The 19,361-nt window shown below is 45.5% G+C and overlaps 1 protein-coding gene and 1 long non-coding RNA gene across 12 annotated transcripts in view; one reads left to right on the forward strand and one right to left on the reverse strand.

Moving 5' to 3' along the window:
• The window catches only part of MAMLD1 (mastermind like domain containing 1), a 224,647-nt gene that overhangs the window by 126,502 nt on the left and 78,784 nt on the right, over window positions 1-19,361 (forward strand). The window lies entirely within an intron of this gene.
• On the reverse strand, window positions 1,326-5,269 carry LOC139081002 (uncharacterized). The gene is made up of 3 exons (XR_011535926.1): window positions 5,169-5,269; window positions 4,812-4,865; window positions 1,326-1,872 (listed from the first exon to the last, which is right to left on the reverse strand). It is a non-coding gene; the product is annotated as an uncharacterized lncRNA (long non-coding RNA).

Genomic DNA, 19,361 nt, shown 5'->3' on the forward strand with positions numbered 1-19,361 from the left:
ACTGCAGTGTAGAGGACAAAGTGGGAAGCAGAGACTGGAGTCAGGGGAGGTCCCCTGGCAGAAAGCTGTGGCAAGAGTCCAGGGGAAAGATGCTGAGGATAAACCAGGGCAGCGGAAGGAGACAGACCTGACAGGCGGTTGAGAGGTAGGATCAACAGATGGCTATTACTCCACAGACAGGCCTGACTGATACGTCACTCATACAGAGATGTGGGCTAGAATCTGGGATAGAAATACTGTTATTAACAACTGTGGAAGGTGTTCAACTCAGAGGCTTTTGAATAGTGTTGTGGGTTGAAATGTGTCCCCCCCCGCAAAAAGCTGTGTTGGAGTCCTAACCCCCACAACCTATGAATGTGACTACTGAGAAATAGGGTCTTCGCCGATGTAATCAAGTTAAGAAAAGGTCATTAGGGTGGGCCCTAATCCGGTGTGACTGGTGTCCTTAGAAGCAGAGGTAAATGTAGACACAGACACAGGGAGAAGGCCATGTGAAGATGGAGACAGAGATGAAGCGACGCATCTACAAGCCAAGGAATGCCAAGGACTGCCAGCAGCACCAGAAGGTGGAAGAAAGGCCTGGAACAGCTTCTCCCTCAGAGCCTCTGGAAGGAACCAACCCTGCTGACACCTGGATTTCAAACTTCTGGCTTCCAAAACTATGAGAGAGTACATTTCTGTTGTTTCAAGCCACTTGGTTTGTGGTAATTCGTTACGGAAAACTAATACAAATGGTATGAAAGAACAATTGAACTGGCTCTCAGGGACTATTGAGGGAGTTTGTGAGGGGACATTCGTGGTGTAAAAATTTGGCAGCAGCTGTATTGGTGGCTTGGAAAGAGATCATCTTATATTTCTAACTCAGCTTGCCCCATTGCTCTCTGAAGAGAGTCTCATTAAAAAAAATTACTGGGTGTTGCTCAGAAGTTGTCATATGTTATTGTCAGAGAAACAGGATGGTGGCCCAAGAGATCTACAAATTCATTCTGCCTTGTGGCTTAAGTGGCTACCGCCTGGTCACAGATTGGAAGTTTTCTGGGGAGGTTAGAACCCAGACCTCCCAGATGAATGTTCTTCCCTGCTCTCCGTCAGCATACCTCACCTCATGCCTTATTTGTGACAGTTACAGACACTTCAACTAGTATGTGTTCCAGTCGGAGGATGTTGATTTAGAAAGCAGAAAAAAGGCAAAGATATTAAAAGTTGTTGCTATCCACACACTGGAATATTCTTCAGCCGAGAAAAGGAATGAAATACTGATGCTGCAACATGGAATCTCCAAGACATTGTGCTAAGAAAAGAAGCCGGACACAAATGAGCACATGTTGTATGATCCCATTTATATGCAATGTCCAGAACAGGTAAATCCATAGAGACAGCAAGCAGATTAGTGGTTGCCAGGAGCCGGGATGGGGAGTAGGGAATGGGGAGTGACTGCTAATGGGTACAACGTTTCCTTTTGGGGTGATGGGAATGTTTTAGAACTACGTGGAGCGTACGGTGCATAGCACTGTGATGGTACTAAATGCCACTGAATTGGAGACTTTAGAATAAAATGGCTAACTTTATGTTATGTGATTTCTACCTCAATAAACAAAGTCATTGCAGGCTTGAAACCATATTTTATTACTTGGTTTCGGAAAATTTGGAGATCAGTAATCCTTTCTGGGCTCTGAGGAGGGCAGGCTAGTCTCGCCACCTTTACGTAAGCCGCAGGCAGCGCAGAGAGCCCAAGGGAGCAGATGTTCGCTTGCGTGTGTCCTCACGGAATAAAGAACAAAGTAGCCTGGCCCTCCCAAGAGGCGCCTCGGGCCGCCCACGTGGTTGGACATTTCACGCTCCCATCTGACTTCTAGGTGGATCAACTGCACCCTGTGGTAGAAAAGGGTAAAATAGAAATGTCAGGACGTGAGCCCCCTGCACTCACTCCATCACTACTGAAGGGTCGCTTCAAATGGTTGTGATTTTAAAGAGCCGTTTCCTCCACAACAGCTTCTCCTTAGGCTGTGGCTTCGTGGGAGCCTTCCAGAAAGTTCAAGGGAAAATACACCGGAGACCTTCATCCAGAAAGCTGAGAAGGCACAGGCCCATGAGAACAATGAGCAAAGCGCATCAATGCATCAGATGAAATGTCAAAAATGGTCCATATTCCCATCCTCCGAGTCTCTGGGATATTACCACGAGCTGAAAACGGAGCTGCTGGTGGGATTTTTTCACCGCTTTGTTGAGCTATCCTTGACATACAATAAACTGCACATATTTAAAGTACAATTTGATCAGTTTTGATACATGTAAACACCATCACCACAGTCAAGATAATGAATACGCCCATCACCCCCTAAAGTTTCCTTATGCCCCTGGGTAATCCCTCCCTTTTGGCCCTCTCCACCATCCACAGGCTACCGCGGATCTGTCTTCTGTCAATCCTGAGTAGTTTTCATTTTCTAGAGCTTTGTATAAATGGAATCATAGAATAGGGACTCTCGTGGTCTGGCTTCTTTCATTCAGCATAATGACTGAGATCCAGTCAGGCGGTGGGTATCAATTGTTCATTCGTTTTTGTTGCTGAGTATTCTGTTGTATGGATTTATTTATCCATCCACCTGTTGATGGGCATTTGGGTTGTTTCCGGATTTGGCTGTTAACATAAGCGAACAAGCATTGATGTGGACATACTCTTAGGTTTCTCTTAGGTGAATGCCCAGAGAGAGAGTGCTTGGGTCATAAGGTGTATGTTTAACTTTTAAAGAGATTCCCAAACTGTTTTTTGAAAGTAGTTGTACAATATTACATTCCATGCTGGTGTGATTTTTAAAATCCATGGCTTTCTACGCGGTTGGCAGAGGGAGGTGGGTTTTCAGACATGTTCTGCAGCAAGTTAGACGTTGGGCTGAATCCGGAAATAACCCTTGGTCTATAGCATGAAGCAAGATTGGAAGGGGGGCAGGTGGGAAAGGGAAAACTGGATGGGGACAAAGCTCAGAGAATGGGGAACGTCAGCAGACGTGAGACTGGCCCCTTTGAAGGGAAGACTGAGAACTGCCGGAGGCTGAGGGAAGGGAGGGCACAGCCAGGTGTTCAGAGCCTTTCTCCGGGCTGCCTGCTGGAGAAATGGAAACCCTCTGGAGAATGAATGAGGCTCACTTGTAGGCCCCGGAACCCACCTGCGCGGCCATGTTACTGCCTGGGTCTGGGAGCCCATTGCAGTGGGGCAGCGTACACTTAGCGTGTAACTTGGGATAAGCCAGGAAGCGAGGGCGTTTGTGACAGTACCTGTTTTCCACCCTTTGAGCACTTACTGTTTGTATGGCCCTTCTTGTTTGTCCTGTTATCTCTTTAAAGGCCGATCAGAGAGAGGCAAGGTGGGGAGGGGACCTGGGGGATACTGTGCCTTCTCAGAGAAATCCCCTGCCAGACAGAGGTCTTTGTGCCGGGCATCCGTCTGCTGCTCTCAGGGGTTGTGTTCGGATAGTGTCTAGGGACTGCCAGACCTTGAGGCAGGAGACTTCTGTTCTAGGGCTGGCTTTGCCAGAGCAGCAGGGCTGCTCCCATCCCAGAGCCTCAGTTTCCCCATGTACAGGATGTGGCTAAGACTAGGTGGTATCTGAGTTTCTTCCAGTACTCAGCTCCAAGGGTTAGAACCTGAGCCCAGCTCCAGGGCTTCATCCTAGACCTTGAGTTGCAAAAGGGAGTTTGTTGAAGAAATTTTGTATCAAATCTCTCATCTCTGCATCTCAGAAATTTCTACGAGAAGCACGTAATGGTGTCTTTCCTGCCCTGGTGAGGTGCAGTCTCCTCTGGCCATCCTTTGGTGGCAAGCGATGGGATGAGGAGGAAGAGAAAGATGTGAACATTAATTGGGCCTGCCCTCTTAGCCAGGCATGTGTGCTGGGTGCCTTTCATATCATGCTAAGAGGAGCAGGGGCAAGCTGATCCTTACCGAGGGCTCACTCTGGATTGGACATGGTCCTCAGGACTACACTCAGGGGCTCTTTTTTAAAATTATCTTTTATTGTTTTGCTGAGCAAGATTGGTCCTGAGCTAACATCTATTGCCAATCTTCTTCTTTTTGCTTGAATAAGGTTTGCCCTGAGCTAACATCTGTGCCAGTCTTCCCCAGTTTTGTAAGTGGGTCGCCGCCACAGCCTGGCCACTAACGAGTGGTGTAGGTCTGAGCCCGGGAACCAAACCCGGGCCACTGAAGCAGAACACACGGAACTCAGCCACTAGGACATGGGGCCAGCCTTGGGGGCTTGTTTTTTAAGCCTCGCAGCACCTGTTGGGTAGATTCTGTTATCGCTGCCTCCACTTTACAAAGGAGGACACTTAGGCACAGGAATGGTATAGTCCTTGCTTCCTGTCACACTGCCAGGGAGTGGCAGAGCTGTTAAGAAGAAAAAGAATTCGAGCAGGAACGTCCTTCTCCAGCAAGATGAAATCCAAGCATGCAAGTCAGGAAGGAAAGGCATGCTGCCCTCGGACCTCCATCACCTCACAAAGCCTGGGTCAAAATGACCAAAAACAAGTGCTGCCCAACTGAACTCCTCCAAATCCCAAAGCACAGCTGTCCTTCCTTAGTCTGTTCAAATATAGGTGCCCCGGGATCCGCTGGGTGCCTATGTGATGCTTTGATGCTCAAGCCAAGAGGAGGTGGGTCCTATATTCCCTGGAAGATCCACCCGGTTAGTATTTTTCCATCAAGATAGTAACACATTTGTTCTAGAATTTCTCTGTGGTAGACATTGGCTGGGTTTGGGGCCCCACCAAGAGAGATGCAGGCAGAGGAGCAGAGCCACCTTGGAACAACTCACCCTGAGAGGGCCGGACAGTGCTGCTTTTCCATGGAGCAGGGCTTCTAGGATAGCCTGGAAGAGTGGACAGGGGTCTGACTCAGCCTCTCCCCCGCCCCTCCTTCAGTCACCAACTCCACTTCATTTTCGTCTCCGAAAGCTACTTCTCAGCCATTTCCCAGGAAGGTCTGACTCATGATCCCAAGCTGTCTCACAGGGGAAAAATGTTGGAGTGCCCATCGACGATTACAGGCCGTGGGCATGGCCTCTATCCGAATGGGCCCAGACATCCTAAATAAACAAGCATGCCTGTTTCTGGAAACCAGACAGAGCTCTCAGGAGAACCTCTCTGACTAGCTATCAAAAGGCTCTTTATACCTGGACACGGGGCCGGGGAGGTGTAGATTCTGGGATCCTTACAGCAGTTCTGATGAGTGGCTTCTGAGTTCTGTGGGGCCGAGCTGGTCCTCACAGCTTCTGGAAGGGAAGTGAATCAGTACTGGGTGCTGGTGAAATTATTGTCGAAGGCCGGGATTCTTAACCCTTTTTGTGCTGTGGATACCCTTGGCTTTCCGGTGAAACTTAGGGACCTTTCTCACACAGAAAAAAATGTTTTTAAATGCACAAAATAAAACAGTGGATCACAAAGGATACCAATTAGATTGAAATAGTTCTCAAAATAGTTATATTAACAAAACAAATTTGTGATATATTTATGCAAGTGCTTCGTAACATTAAGATCTAGCAGTAGGCCTGATAACGACTGTAATTTCAAGGTAGTGATAATTGGAGATTCCTGCTATGATCGTAATGTGAAATAAAAATATCTGCCATTTTTCTTGGCACTGAAGTCACAAGTTCTGTAAATATTACTGTGGTCTGCTGCCAAAATTCATAATTGAAGGAAATGCTAAATTTCAGTTAGAGGTTAGTGAAGATAGAAGTGTAGTTTTTTCCCCATTTGCGTTTAGAGACTCTGAATTCTCTCCGTGAGCCCTAGGTTAAGAGCCCCTGCTAAGACAACACGGAAACTATCTAATTGGTTGGGATTTTTTTTCTCTGATTTCCAGCTAAGTCAAACTGTTGACCTTACAACTTTTCATGCTGTATTTTCTTCTTACTGTCAAAGCACAACCAGGTAACTTATGTGACCAGAAACTAGGCAACTAAAGGGTTAATGAAAATCTGATCCAAAACTAAACATAGTCTGTCAAATATTTTCCAGACAAGGAGAAAACTAAATGTGCTCTTTTTTAGAGGTCGATGTCCTTGTTTTTGCAGATGTTGCCATCCTACAGTGAAACTTACACGTTGCAGCAGGACCCCTGCAAATTGCTCCATCTCTAAATGGCATGTTGCATTGAAGCCATTATGTAATAGCATTGAATTTGCTGTGTAACGGCCTGCACATGCGCCCTGATCGGTCTGTTACACAGCTGTAGCATATCCTCTGCACTCTGGTGTATAAAACCTCCACCTGCACTAAACTGGGGTGTCAGGACTTTAGGAGCTATCTCCGGTGTTCTCCATTGCTTGTGCAAGCAATAATCTTTTTTCTTCACCCAGTTCAGCCTTGGTTGTGCTTTTTGGCTCCACACTCACCAAGCGATGGACCCATGGAGTTCAGTTACACTTAGGTGCCAGTCCTAGCTCCCGGACTTATGAGCTGTGTGACTTTGGGTGAGTTGCCGAACCTCTCTGAACATCAGTTTTCTCCTCTGTGAAAGGAGAATGATAATAGTACCTGCCTCTTAGTGTTGACGTGAGGCTTAAATAAAATAATGCTTGTAAAACATCCTGGTACTGTGTTAGCCCTTAATAAAGATAGCTAAAATTATTCTTATTAGGGAAAGAGTTTATAAACCAAAAGGGAGCATGTGTGTGATTATTTTAGCAATCTGCCTTCTTCTTTGGTGATTTATGTGTTTGCCATCTCTATGTTCCTAGAGTAGAAGACACAGGACACACACAGACAGGGGAGGGGGCAGTGGTGTGCTGGAGCTGGCTCATACCAGCTCCCAAAAGCCAATTGTTACATTTTCAGAAATTTTGCCAGCTGGTTGACATCATGTTGATAGGTTGAAATCAGCCACAGTAAAAGTATTTACAACAGAAGTCATCAAGTCCTGCAACAAAGCTTTTTTAAGTGGAGAGCCGCTTGTTAAGCATTTGCCAGCACACCACAGGGAGAGAAGGTGGGAGCTGGGGCAACCTATACTGTATCTGGGAAAATGTGAAACATCAGAAGGGTTTCGGGGGAGAAAACTAAATGTTCCGTGTGGTCCCAGTTAATTTCATTTTCAGTCTCTTGGCTCTTCCATCTACACAGTTTTGGATAAAGAAAAGAACAGGTTTTTCTTGATTAATGTTCTCAGTTCTTGATAATTACTTCCATCTCAGCAATTCTGCAAAGGATCCGTTTTCAGATAAGGGGGGAAAAATCTCTGCTCTCTTTATCTGCAGAGTACAATATTTTTTGCTTAAAATCCAATTTTTCTGTGTCCTCATAACTTACTTCCCTGTCAACTTTTATCTGTAAGACTCCAGTGCATTCTTCCTTAAGAGTATTGCAAAGGCACACAGCAGAAGAGTGAATTTACTGATTATGCAGCCCTGTTAGCATTACTTAAGTCCAAATGTTGGCTTCCATGGTGTTTCCAGAAGTCCTAAGTGGATGTTTATGTCTGCAAATGGAAGCACTGAGTAGCTCGACTTGCGGGCCAGTGCGGGGGAGTCAGGCCTGGGGTGGTGGTTTACTCAAACATTGGCATTTGGTTGCACGAGCTGTTTTCGAGTGCTTCTCTGCTAGCTTGCCACAATCTATAAGCCACTTGTATATGCTGCTCTCCACTTGTTAAGTATGCTAACTCGTGATGGAGAAAGGAAATAGGATGGAGGTGGAAGTTGGTGGAGAAGATGGCTATAGAGTTGGGAGCTCCCGTCAGTCCTGGAAGGGGCCGGACAGCCTCTTTTGTGGAGGTGCTATGGGGTGCTCCAAGAGGGAAGGTGCGCTGCGGAACTGCCTCTTGCCTTGAGGAGCTCCACCGGGACTTTGGCTGGCCTGCTGAGCTACTGGTCTGACACTTTCCCCACCCGGATGCAGCTTCCCTTGGATATCAGTTTCTATGAAATGTGGGTACAATCAGTTTGGTGCTTCGGGGTGTTCCACTCCTTGCCTTGCTGGGTAGTCAGCATTATTGTTCATGTCTTTGAAGTTTCCTCTTGCTAAAACCCCACTCAATTGGGTAATACCTCTGGCTGGCTGCTTGGCAGCAGGTGCATAAGCCAGCGTCACCATCCAGCCTGGCCATTAATATCATGATTACCCAAAGATGACAAGCGGTTAGGGATGGGAGCACCATTGCTGCCAAGATGGGATCTGGTTTCTGGAAGCCAGAGTGGCAAAATTAACAACCTAAACTCAGGCGAGCCACTTGACCAGTCCTGGCTCATCCTTTTCTCCGACAGGGCCTGGTCCGTGCACTTCAGATAAAGTGGCCAGCGGAGCTGCCTCTCCATGGAATCCGTGATTCTCAGAAGCAAACCAAACAGCACTCTCTATTCATGTGTGTTTCTGCCTGTGGCAATTTCAAACCATTCCTGTCAAAATGTACTTGTTTTCCAAAATATCTTTTTCAAATTTAAGTTTTAAATTTAGGAATGGGGGTAGGGAAAATATATTTTACAAAGTAAGCCAGAGAAATTGGCTCCTATAATTGACACAGAAACGGTGTGTGAGTATTGCTGTCAGAAATTGAGCCTGACCTTGAGCTTGAGAGCAGTGAGCCCGAGCCTCGGAACTGGGTGCGTCCCTTCCCCTCTTGTTTTGCTGTGCCATGTGTGTTCTGGGTCCTGATGGGAAAGGAGCTCCCTGGGGGTGCAGAGCATGGTTCCATCTTACATTGTTTGGCATCCAGAGGACACTGAGGCCCAGAAAGGGGCAGGGACTACCCGAGGCCCCACAGCGAGGGAGCAGCAGGGCCTCTCAAAACCCAGCCTCCTGACTCCTAGGCCAGCTCTCCGCTCTGTCCTGTAGAACCTCTGAAGCCTGCTCAGGTCTCTCCTGCTCTCTGTCACCCAACTGTGTTCGCACCCAAGTTAGTAATTTTTGAATGTTGGGGCCCTTTCCAGAGCCATCTGCTGCGAAGGAGACTCCTGCACCCACTGTCCTTCTCCGCTGTGTACCTGCCCCGGCACAGGCTCTCTTCGAGGGGCTGGCAGTCAGCATGGGCCGCATATTCTAGCGAGGGCAGACTGGACAGAAAAACAGTCAGATTGCTTTGTGCACAGTGTTTCACTCCACCCAGCAACTACTGCCGCAGTGGCCAGATTCCCCTCTGTCAGGACCCAGTGGGGACCTGGAGGAAGACAGTACCACTGGCTAACATTTGGCAGGGCTTACCATCTGTCAGCGACTGTGGTAAGCACGTTATGGATGTCATGCCTTTGATCTTCACCACAACTCTATGGGGTAGATGCTATTATTATCATATCTCTTTTACAGATGAGGAAACAGGTGCACAGAGAGGGTGAGTGACTTCCCCAGTGCCACACAGCTAATCAGTGGCAGCAGTAGAATTCAAATCCAGACCATTGGGCACCAGGGTCCATGCTTTCACTGCTCAGCTACTACACTACCTCTCAGGATGGCACAGAATCTGAAGTCTAGACCCCACCAAGTTCAAGGAAGGCCCAACGGCCAGGCCAGAGTCCAGCCCTAGGTTCTCCCTACTAAGGGTGAGCACCTTCACTCTGGAAGAAACTCTGGGGGAGCCATGTGCTATCTGGGTATCACCAGGCCTGGCCAGTGCTCCCTTCCCATTCCTCAGCCAAGCACCCTCCTCTGGGATAGGAACCTCAGCCCTGTTTGCTTCACAGAATGTGTGAGAGGCTCCAAGGAACCAGCTCTGATCACACCAGCTCCCTCCTTTCAAAAAGTCCATCAGCACTGACCATCCATCACCCTACTCTGGGTTCCAAGCTGGGTCACCAGGTTTTGCAGAGAATGATAGATTGTTGGCTTGCTGGGCGAGCTGGTGGCCACCACTGCCTGTGCTCTAGAGCAGTCTTAGCTGCAAGGCCGTCTCAGTGTTTGGCATGCACAATGCCTCTGGAATTTGGCCTCCAAACCAGCTGCAGAAGGCCTAGCCAACACCTCCATGGTGAGCAGAGGAGATGTGTGCAGGTTGGACCAGACGCTGCCTAGAGGCTGTCTGTCAATGTGTCTGGGGTGCTGTCACCACATCCCACACTGCCCTGATCTGAAGATTGCCGTGCAAACCTGCCCAACAGGACCCTTTGCTGCCAAGGCAGCCTTCTCTGGCCCATTTCCTGCTTTCCTGGGTCCCAGCAAGCCCACTGTCGGGAGCTGTCAGCGCCCCAGGAGCAGAAACGGCACTTACTAGTGGGAGAAGCAGCAGGCCACCAGTACATTGAATCCACTTTAACTGGCTTGTTTGCTTTGCAAATCACATTATTTCTGGTCAAATTTAGGGAATAAAAACTTAGTAATTAAAACCATATGATCTAGAACCGTATTAAAAGTCAAGGATTTAAAAGTGCCCTACAAAATGTTCTAAAGCTAAAATGGTATTAGTATGGCCATACAGATTTTCCTAGAAGGAAATATAATCACTCATTAGGAAAAGAAAAGTGCATGTGTCAGCAAATGCACAACACTGGGTGCTATTTTGTTCTCTTAGCTGCAGACAGTAAGGCGGGGGCCCTGGGGCTCACGACTCACCATCAGAACACAGCACAGCAGCCGTGAGTGTGAGGGGGGACAGTTCAGCTCTCTCCACAGTCCCGTTCCTACCTGGGGAGCAACCCGGGAAGCCCTCCCCAACCCTCCTTACCGTACACTCTCACCCAGCAGCCCACCCCGTCCAGGCTTCTGCTAGCTCTCACCCGTCCACACAGAGAGAGGAGCCACCTCTCCAGCTCCACCCTCAGGCTCTTCCCCTCTTGCGTCCCTCAAGGTGGACTCCCCTTCTTGGCCAGTTCTCTGCCAGTCTACAGCCTTCTGTGTTCCTCTGGCCCGTCCTTCCCCTGGTCCAGCCACACATCTGGTTGGCAACTCAAGCCCAACCCAATGGACTCCACACGGACTGATGGACTGTGCCTCAAACCTGTATGGAGTTGTGACAACTTCTCCCACTAATTTGATTTCACAGCCACTTTTCATTCTCTCTCTCTCTCTTAAATAGCCTTATGAGTTTATTTTTAAGTTAAAGTGAATACTATCAATTTTATTCCAATCGCAGCACTCCTTGAGCCACCTGAGGTGCCACAAACCCAACTTTGGAAATTTGAAGGGTTTCCCTTGCTGGTCCCTATATTTCTAGTTACTGCGGATGATCAGATCACTTCTCCTACCTATTCAGGCATTGTAAGAAATCATCTGAGATGTCTTTTTGTTCACTGACAACTCACTTGGCCCCATTGGCTTCTCTTGCACAGTATTTCTAGGATCCCTCCCTTCTGTGTAAGCGCTGTATGCCGCCTGTTTTGGAAGCACAGTGATTGACACTCAGCCGTTGCTGGAAGTCTGCGAGCCCAGGGCACTTCACCATACGCCTACTCTGGACAGTTAGGAGATTGGAGGCAGGCGCGGCTTTCCCCTTCCCAGGTTACCCAGGAACCCTGCTTTGAAGACAGAAGATTGAGTCAAGAACATGAAGAGAGGTGTAAGACAAGGAAGACGAGAAGAAACTCTGTTCCAATGGCAAGAAATAATCAGTTTAAAGCTCATCACACCAAGTGGAGTACCCCAGATCTTCTGGAGAAGGAGCAGCATCGGATGGAAGCAGCCGAGATGCATCGGAGTCGGAGTCAGGGGTGGAAAGCTGGAGAGATGTGCCCCCAAGGGAGAGAAGAGGGCAAAGAGACACCACACCCCGGAGTCCCTGGATAGTGAAGAGAATTGTCCCACAGAAGGAGAAACCAGGCTCTTTGGAGAAAAACTCCAGGCTTCTTTTTTTTGTTTGTTTGTTTAATTGAGTTCATAATAGTTTGCATCAATGTGAGATTTCAGTTGTACATTATTTCTTGACTGTCGCCACATAAGTGCTCCCCTTCACCCCCTGTGCCCCCACCCCCTTCCCCTGGTAACCACTGAACTGTTTTCTTTGCCCCAGTACTTGTTCATATTCCACATGAGTGAAATCACCTGGGGTTTGTCTTTCTCAGTCTGGCTTATTTCACTTAGCATAATTCCCTGTAGGTCCTTCCATGTTATTGCAAATGGGATGAATTTGTCTTTTTTCTGGCTGAGTAGTATGCCATTGTATATATATACACCACATCTTCTTTATCCAATCATTGGTTGATGGGCACTTGGATTGCTTCCGTGTCTTGGCTATTGTGAATAGTGCTGCAGTGAACCTAGGGGTGCATATGTTATATTGGATTGTTGATTTCAAATTGTTTGGGTAGATACCCAGTAGTGGGAGAGCTGGGTCGTATGGTAGTTCTATTTTTAGGGTCTTTTATTTTTATGATAGGTTACAATCTTGTGAAATTTCACTTGTACATTATTGTTTGTCAGTCATGTTGTAGGTGCACCCCTTCACCCTTTGTACCCCCCCCTTTCCCCTCATAGCCACTAATCTGTTCTCTTTGTCTACATGTTTAACTCCCACCTATGAGTGGAGTCATACAGAGCTCGTCTTTCTCTATCTGGCTTATTTCACTTAACATAATTCCCTCAAGGTCCACCCATGTTGTTGTAAATGGGATGATTTTATCCTTTTTTATGGCTGAGTAGTACTCCATTGTATATATATACCATATCTTGTTTATCCAATCGTCAGTTGCTGGGCACTTAGGTTGTTTCCATGTCTTGGCTATTGTAAATAATGCTGCAATGAACATAGGGGTGCATGGGACTTTTAGAACTGCTGATTTCAGGTTCTTAGGATAGATACCCAGTAGTGGGATGGCTGAGTCATATGGTATCTCTATTTTTAATTTTTTGAGAAATCCCCATACTGTTTTCCATAGTGGCTGCACCAGTTTGCAAGCCCACCAGCAGGGGATGAGGGTTCCTTTTTCTTCACAACCTCTCCAGCATTTGTTACTTCTTGTTTTGGTTATTTTTGCCATTGTGATATGTTTAAGGTGATATCTTAGTGTAGTTTTGATTTGCATTTCCCTGATGCACAGCGATGATGAACATCTTTTCATGTGCCTGTTGGCAATCCGTATATCTTCTTTGGAGAAATGTCTGTTCATGTCTCCTGCCCATTTTTTGATCGGGTTGTTTGATTTTTTGTTGTTGAGTTGGGTGAGTTCTTTATATATTATGGAGATTAACCCTTTGTCAGACATATGACTTGCAAATATTTTTTTCCCAATTAGTGGGTTGTTTTTTCGTTTCAATCCTGTTTTCCCTTGCCTTGAAGAAGCTCTTGAGTCTGATGAAGTCCCATGTGTTTATTCTTTCTATTGTTTCCCTTGTCTGAGGAGACATGGTGTCCAAAAAGATCCTTTTAAGACTGATGTCAAAGAGTGTACTGCCTATATTTTCCTCTAGAAGCCTTATGGTTTCAGGTCTTACCTTTAGATCTTTGATATAGTTTCAGTTTATTTTTGTGAATGGTGAAAAGGAATGATCAATATTCATTCTTTTACATGTGCCTTTCCAGTTTTCCCAACACCATTTGTTGAAAAGACTTTCTTTCCTCCATTGTAGGCCCTCAGCTCCTTTGTCAAAGATTAGCTGTCCATAGATGTGTGGTTTTATTTCTGGGCTTTCAATTCTGTTCCATTGATCTGTGCACCTGTTTTTGTACCAGTACCATGCTGTTTTGATTACTGTAGCTTTGTAGTATGTTTTGAAGTCAGGGATTGTGATGCCTCCAGCTTCGTTCTTTTTTCTCAGGATTGCTTTAGCAATTTGAGGTCTTTTGTTGCCCCATATGAATTGTAGGATTCTTTGTTCAATTTCTGTAAAGAATGTCATTGGGCTTCTGATTGGGATTGCATTGAATCTGTAGGTTGCTTTAGGTAGTATGGACACTTTAACTATGTTTATTCTTCCAATCCATGTGCATGGAATGTCTTTCCATCTCTTTATGTCGTCATCAATTTCTTTCAGGAAAGTCTTGTAGTTTTTGTTGTATAGGTCTTTCACTTCCTTAGTTAAATTCACCCCAAGGTATTTTATTCTTTTTGTTGCGGTTGTGAATGGTATTGTGTTCTTGAGTTCTTTATCTGTTAGTTCGTTATTAGAATATAGAAACGCTACTGATTTATGTAAGTTGATTTTATACCCTGCAACTTTGCTGTAGTTGTTGATTATTTCTAGAAGTTTTCCAGTGGATTCTTTGGGGTTTTCTATATATAAGATCATGTCGTCTACAAACAGCAAGAGTTTCACTTCTTCTCTCCCTATTTGGATTCCTTTTATTCCTTTCTCTTGCCTAATTGCTCTGGCCAAAACCTCCAGTACTGTGGTGAATAAGAGTGGTGATAGTGGGAATCCTTGTCTCGTTCCTGTTCTCAGGGGGATGGAGCTCAGTTTTTGCTCATTGAGTATGATGTTGGCTGTGGGTTTGTCATATATGGCCTTTATTATGCTGAGGTAATTTCCTTCTATCCCCATTTTGTTAAGAGTTTTTATCATAAATGGCTTTTGGATCTTGTCAAATGCTTTCTCTGCATCTATTGAGATGATCATGTGGTTTTTATTGCTCCGTTTGTTGATGTGGTGTATCATGTTGATTGATTTGCAGATGTTGAACCATCCCTGTATCCCTGTTGTGAATCCCACTTGATCACGATATATGATCCTTTTGATGTATTGCTGAATTCAGGTTGCCAAAATTTTGTTGAGAATTTTTGCATCTATGTTCATCAGCGATATTGGCCTGTAGTTTTCCTTTTCTGTGCTGTTCTTGTCAGGCTTTGGTATCAGAGTGATGTTGGCCTCATAGAATGTCTTAGGAAGTGTTCCATCCTCCCTAATTTTTTGGAATAGCTTGAAAAGGATAGGTATTAAATCCTCTCAAGTTTGGTAGAATTCCCCAGGAAAGCTGTCTGGTCCTGGGGTTTTATTCTTTGGGATGCTTTTGATTGCTGTTTCAATCTCTTTCCTTGTGATTGGTCTGTTCAAATAATCTGTCTCTTCTTGACTCAGCTTTGGGAGGTTGTAAGAGTCTAAGAATTTGTCCATTTCCTCTAGGTTATCCATTTTGTTGGCATATAGTTTTTCATAGTATTCTCTTATAATCCGTTGTATTTCTGTGGCGTCTGTTGTTATTGCTCTTCTTTCATTTCTGATTTTGTTTATTTGAGCGTTCTCTCTTTTTTTCTTTGTAAGTCTGGCTAGGGGTTTGTCAATTTTGTTTATCTTCTCAAAGAGCCATCTCTTTGTTTCATTGACCCTTTCTACTGCCTTTTTTGTTTCAATAGCATGTATTTCTGCTCTGAATTTTATTATTGCTCTCCTTCTGCTGACTTTTGGCTTTGTTTCTTCTTTTTCTAATTCAGTTAGGTGTAATTTGAAATTGCTTATTTGGGATTTTTCTTGTTTGTTAAAGTGTGCCTGTATTGCAATGAATTTCCCTCTTAAGACAGCTTTTGCTGCATCACATGAGTTGGTATGGCATGTTATCATTTTCCTTTGTCTCCAGATATTTTTTGATTTCTTCTTTAATTTCTTCAATGATCCATTGCTTGTTCAGTAGCATATTGTTTAGTCTCCACATCTTTTTCCCTTTCTCAGCTTTTTTCTTGTAATTAATTTCTAGCTTTACAGCATTATGATTGGAGAAGATGTTTGTTATTATTTCAGTTTTTTTTAATTTATAGATGCTTGCCTTGTTTCCCAACATATGGTCTATCCTTGAGAATGTTCCATGTGCACTTGAGAAGAATGTGTATTCTGCTGTTTTGGCATGGAGTGTTCTATATATGTCTATTAAGTCCAACTGGTTTAGCTTTTCATTTAATTCCACTGTTTCCTTGTTGACTTTTTGTCTGGATGATCTGTCCAATGATGTGAGTGGGGTGTTGAGGTGCCCTACTATTATTGTGTTATTTTTAATGTCTTCTTTGAGGTTTGTTAATAGTTGCTTTATGAACTTTGGTGCTCCTGTGTTGGGTGCATAGATATTTATAAGCGTTATTTCTTCTTGATGGAGTGTCCCTTTGATCATTATATACTGCCCGTCTTTGTCTTTCTTTACCTGCCTTATCTTGAAGTCTACTTTGTCTAATATAAGTATTGCGACCCCTGCTTTCTTTTGTTTGCCATTAGCTTGGAGTGTCGTCTTCCACCCCTTCACTCTGAGTCTGTATTTGTCATTGGAGCTGAAATGTGTTTCCTGGAGGCAACAAATTGTTCTTTAATCCATCTTGCCACTCTGTGTCTTTTTATTCGAGAGTTCAATCCGTTTGCATTGAGGGTGATTATTGATGTCTGAGGGCTTAATGCTGTCATTTTATCATTCGTGTTCCAGTTTTCCTGCATTTCCTTTGTTTCTCATCCTGAGTGTTTTGGTCTACCCATTGAATTATGCAGTTTTTTATGCTGTGTTTCTTTGTTTTTTTCCTCATTTGTTTTTTGTGTCTCTGGTCTGCTTTTTAGTTTAGTGGCTACCCTAAAACTTCAGGCTTCTTTGTAGAAGAGAATGATCTTCAACCTGCAAGTGATAGATTGGTTGGTGATGCTGCTCAGCTAGACTTGAAGACTGTGGTGGATGAAGGGGTTGTGAGAGGGCTGCCTGGTTGCTGACGGCCAGGGTGAACGACAGGCCAAGGTGCTGAGGGAGAGGAAGCATTTGCCGACAAGACCTTGAACCTTTACCCATGGAGCTTAAGGAATCACACAGAACTGCAAAAAAAGAACCATAAACCATCAGATGGGCATGTACTTCCAAATTTTCAGAAAAGAAATTCCTTAACTTGGGTATCTTATGTAGCTATAGTTAGCTCGATGTTGCTCCCTGGAAAAAGTGTGGAACGTGCTGTTAGAGAAATAGTGCGTGAATAATTGCTTGCTTAGAAAAGGAAACCAGTACAAAGTGGGTCTAAAACCAAAGCAGAAAGAGCAGGCACCCCTCAGAGCCACCCCAGGTTCAATAGGTGCAGCTTGTGGTGTTAGAAGCACCTTCTTTTCTGTTGGAAGAGCTCGCTAGGCAGGTAGGTCAGAGAAAAGCAGGCTAGTGTTTTTGGACCTCAGCAAAGCAATTGGCAGTGTCTGTTGTGAAATCCTCGTTTACAGCCCAGTTATGTGATTGTGTAACCAATTAAAGGACTGAATTCAAAGGCCATAGATAATGGATTAATGTTCTCCCTTAGAGAGGGAAGTCTAGAGGCAGGTCCCACGGCTCCCTCCTGGCCTGCTTCCCTTTTTCTCAATGATCTGGACAAGAATAGAGAAATCGCTCTTACCAGATTTGCCCCTGATATGGTGCCAGAGGGTGATGAATTCTCTGTAGCACGAAATTGGGATCCAAAGAGATCTTGATGAACTCAAGATCGTCATGGGAAATTTAACAGGGACAAATAAATGCCAGGTCTTACATTTGGGTCCTGAACTTATCTGCTCAAGTGTAGGATGGGGGAACAGTTGCTTGAGAAAAAACTGGGGACTTCTAGCTGACCGTGATCTCAGTGTGATTCAGCAGTGAGCTGAGCCTGCCAGCAGTGTTACTGTGGCCTCAGGCTGCAGTGCCAGCAATGGCCCGTTGGGCATGGAGGGGAAGATGCTGCTGTGGCCGCCCCTGGAGCCTGGTGCTCAGTTCACATCAAGCGATACAGACAAGCAGAGGTAGCTGGAGTGGTGAGAGGCAGGGTGGTGAGGAGCCTTGGAGTTACCTGCATGCAGCCTGTGGCCTCCCTGAGCTGTGACTTGAACCCAGGGCTCCTGATTCCAACTTCAGACCTTTTTACTAAACACCTGTGCAGGACTCTGTAGGCAGCATAATAGTGTGCTGCAATACTGAACACCAAGCCTTGGATTCGTTTTATTCTGATTCTTCTGAGTATGTTGACAAATGCTTTGAGAGTTGGAAAACATTCGGTGGAAAGCAGAGACCCTATTGGCCTTTATAGGTGGGTGGGCAAGCCCCTCTAACTTCCAACACCCAAGAGAAACTCAGCACAGATACTCTCTCATAAAAAGCAATTTCTTAAATGAATATGGAATGAATTTCATAAACCACCAGCGGTTTCTTAACCGTTTTAAATGGTAAGCGTTATGGGGTGCCAGCCCGGTGGAGTAGTGGTTAAGTTCACACGTGCCAGTTCGGCAACATGGGGATCGTGGATTCAGATCCCGGGTGTGGACCTACACACCACTCATCAAGCCATGCTGTGGTGGCATCCTATATACAAGGTAGAGGAAGAGTAGCACAGATGTTAGCTCAGGGCCAATCTTCCTCAAGCAAAAAGAGACTGGCCCTGAGCTCACATCTGATGCCAATCTACCTCACCAAAAGGAAGAGGTAAGCATTGTGAAAACATCCCCTCCTGGGTGCACCAAGGTCAATAGCCAACACAGTTTCACTGTACCTTAGCTTTGCTGCAGTACAGAATGAAAAGTTTGTCTCTTATACCTTCTCTGCAACTCTTTCATCCTTGCTTTGGATATGCAAAAAGAAGGATGAATCAGTATGACACGGGCGGCTTGATTGGATGAATGAACGGATGGCTAATTGGATGAATGAACTGCAAAGTCTTGGCACAGAGTGTTTATTTGGAGTGTTTCCGAATTCCCGATAACTTTGCACACAGTTGAAGAATGGTAATGGATGACATGCCACTGAAGAGCCTGCAGCTCTGTGGGTCTGTAATGTGTCATGGTGATATGCCTTTCAAGTTCTAGCTATTTGAATCCTTAAACCCCCAAAACGTACATTTGTATTTGACCCCAAATATTTATCCTTGAAGGAATTAGAGCAAGGACTGTAGAAGTTGTGGAGGTGGCACTGATTTGGATTTTGAGGAAATCAGTCCAGAAGAAATAAATACAGTGGCTAAAGTCCAGCTCAGGAGTAACCAGAACTGTGTGATTCCTGGCTGGCTCAAGATGCCTCCTCAGGCGAACAGAGCTGGCTGGGGCCCCTGAGAAGGACAGAGTCAGCCTGAGGCAGGTATTCCTGAAACTTCCTCTTCCTGGTAAACTAGCACACTGCACATGCAGCCTCCACAGTTTTAAGCTCCAGCCAATGGCATATTTTTTCCTGACTCAGGGAAGACAATTTTGATCCAGAGAAGATGTCCTCCTCGCCTCCAGTCTGAGCATTTGGGCCTCTGGGATGGAGGAGTAGTAGCCGTTGGTCAAATGACTGGCATCTAAGATCGGCTTGGGACTCGGCGGGTTCTCCTTTGCTCCTGGTGGATCACAGCGGTGGAGCTTCCTGTTTGATACATAGGCGAACTCAGCCCGGGGCAGGCAAGGGGAAGCGACTTGGGTAATTTGAACTGTGGGAATCTGCTGTTGCTGTCAACCAGAGTAGCCTACCAAAAGTATGCATGTCAGTTTTCCCTTCCAGCCCTTTCAGAGGCCAAAAGCTGGCTGGCTGCACATTTGTCTTGCCTGTTTATCATGCCATGCAGCTCAAA

The sequence above is a fragment of the Equus przewalskii genome, chromosome X, assembly GCF_037783145.1.
Source record: "Equus przewalskii isolate Varuska chromosome X, EquPr2, whole genome shotgun sequence".
In the NCBI taxonomy this organism is placed as follows: domain Eukaryota; kingdom Metazoa; phylum Chordata; class Mammalia; order Perissodactyla; family Equidae; genus Equus; species Equus przewalskii.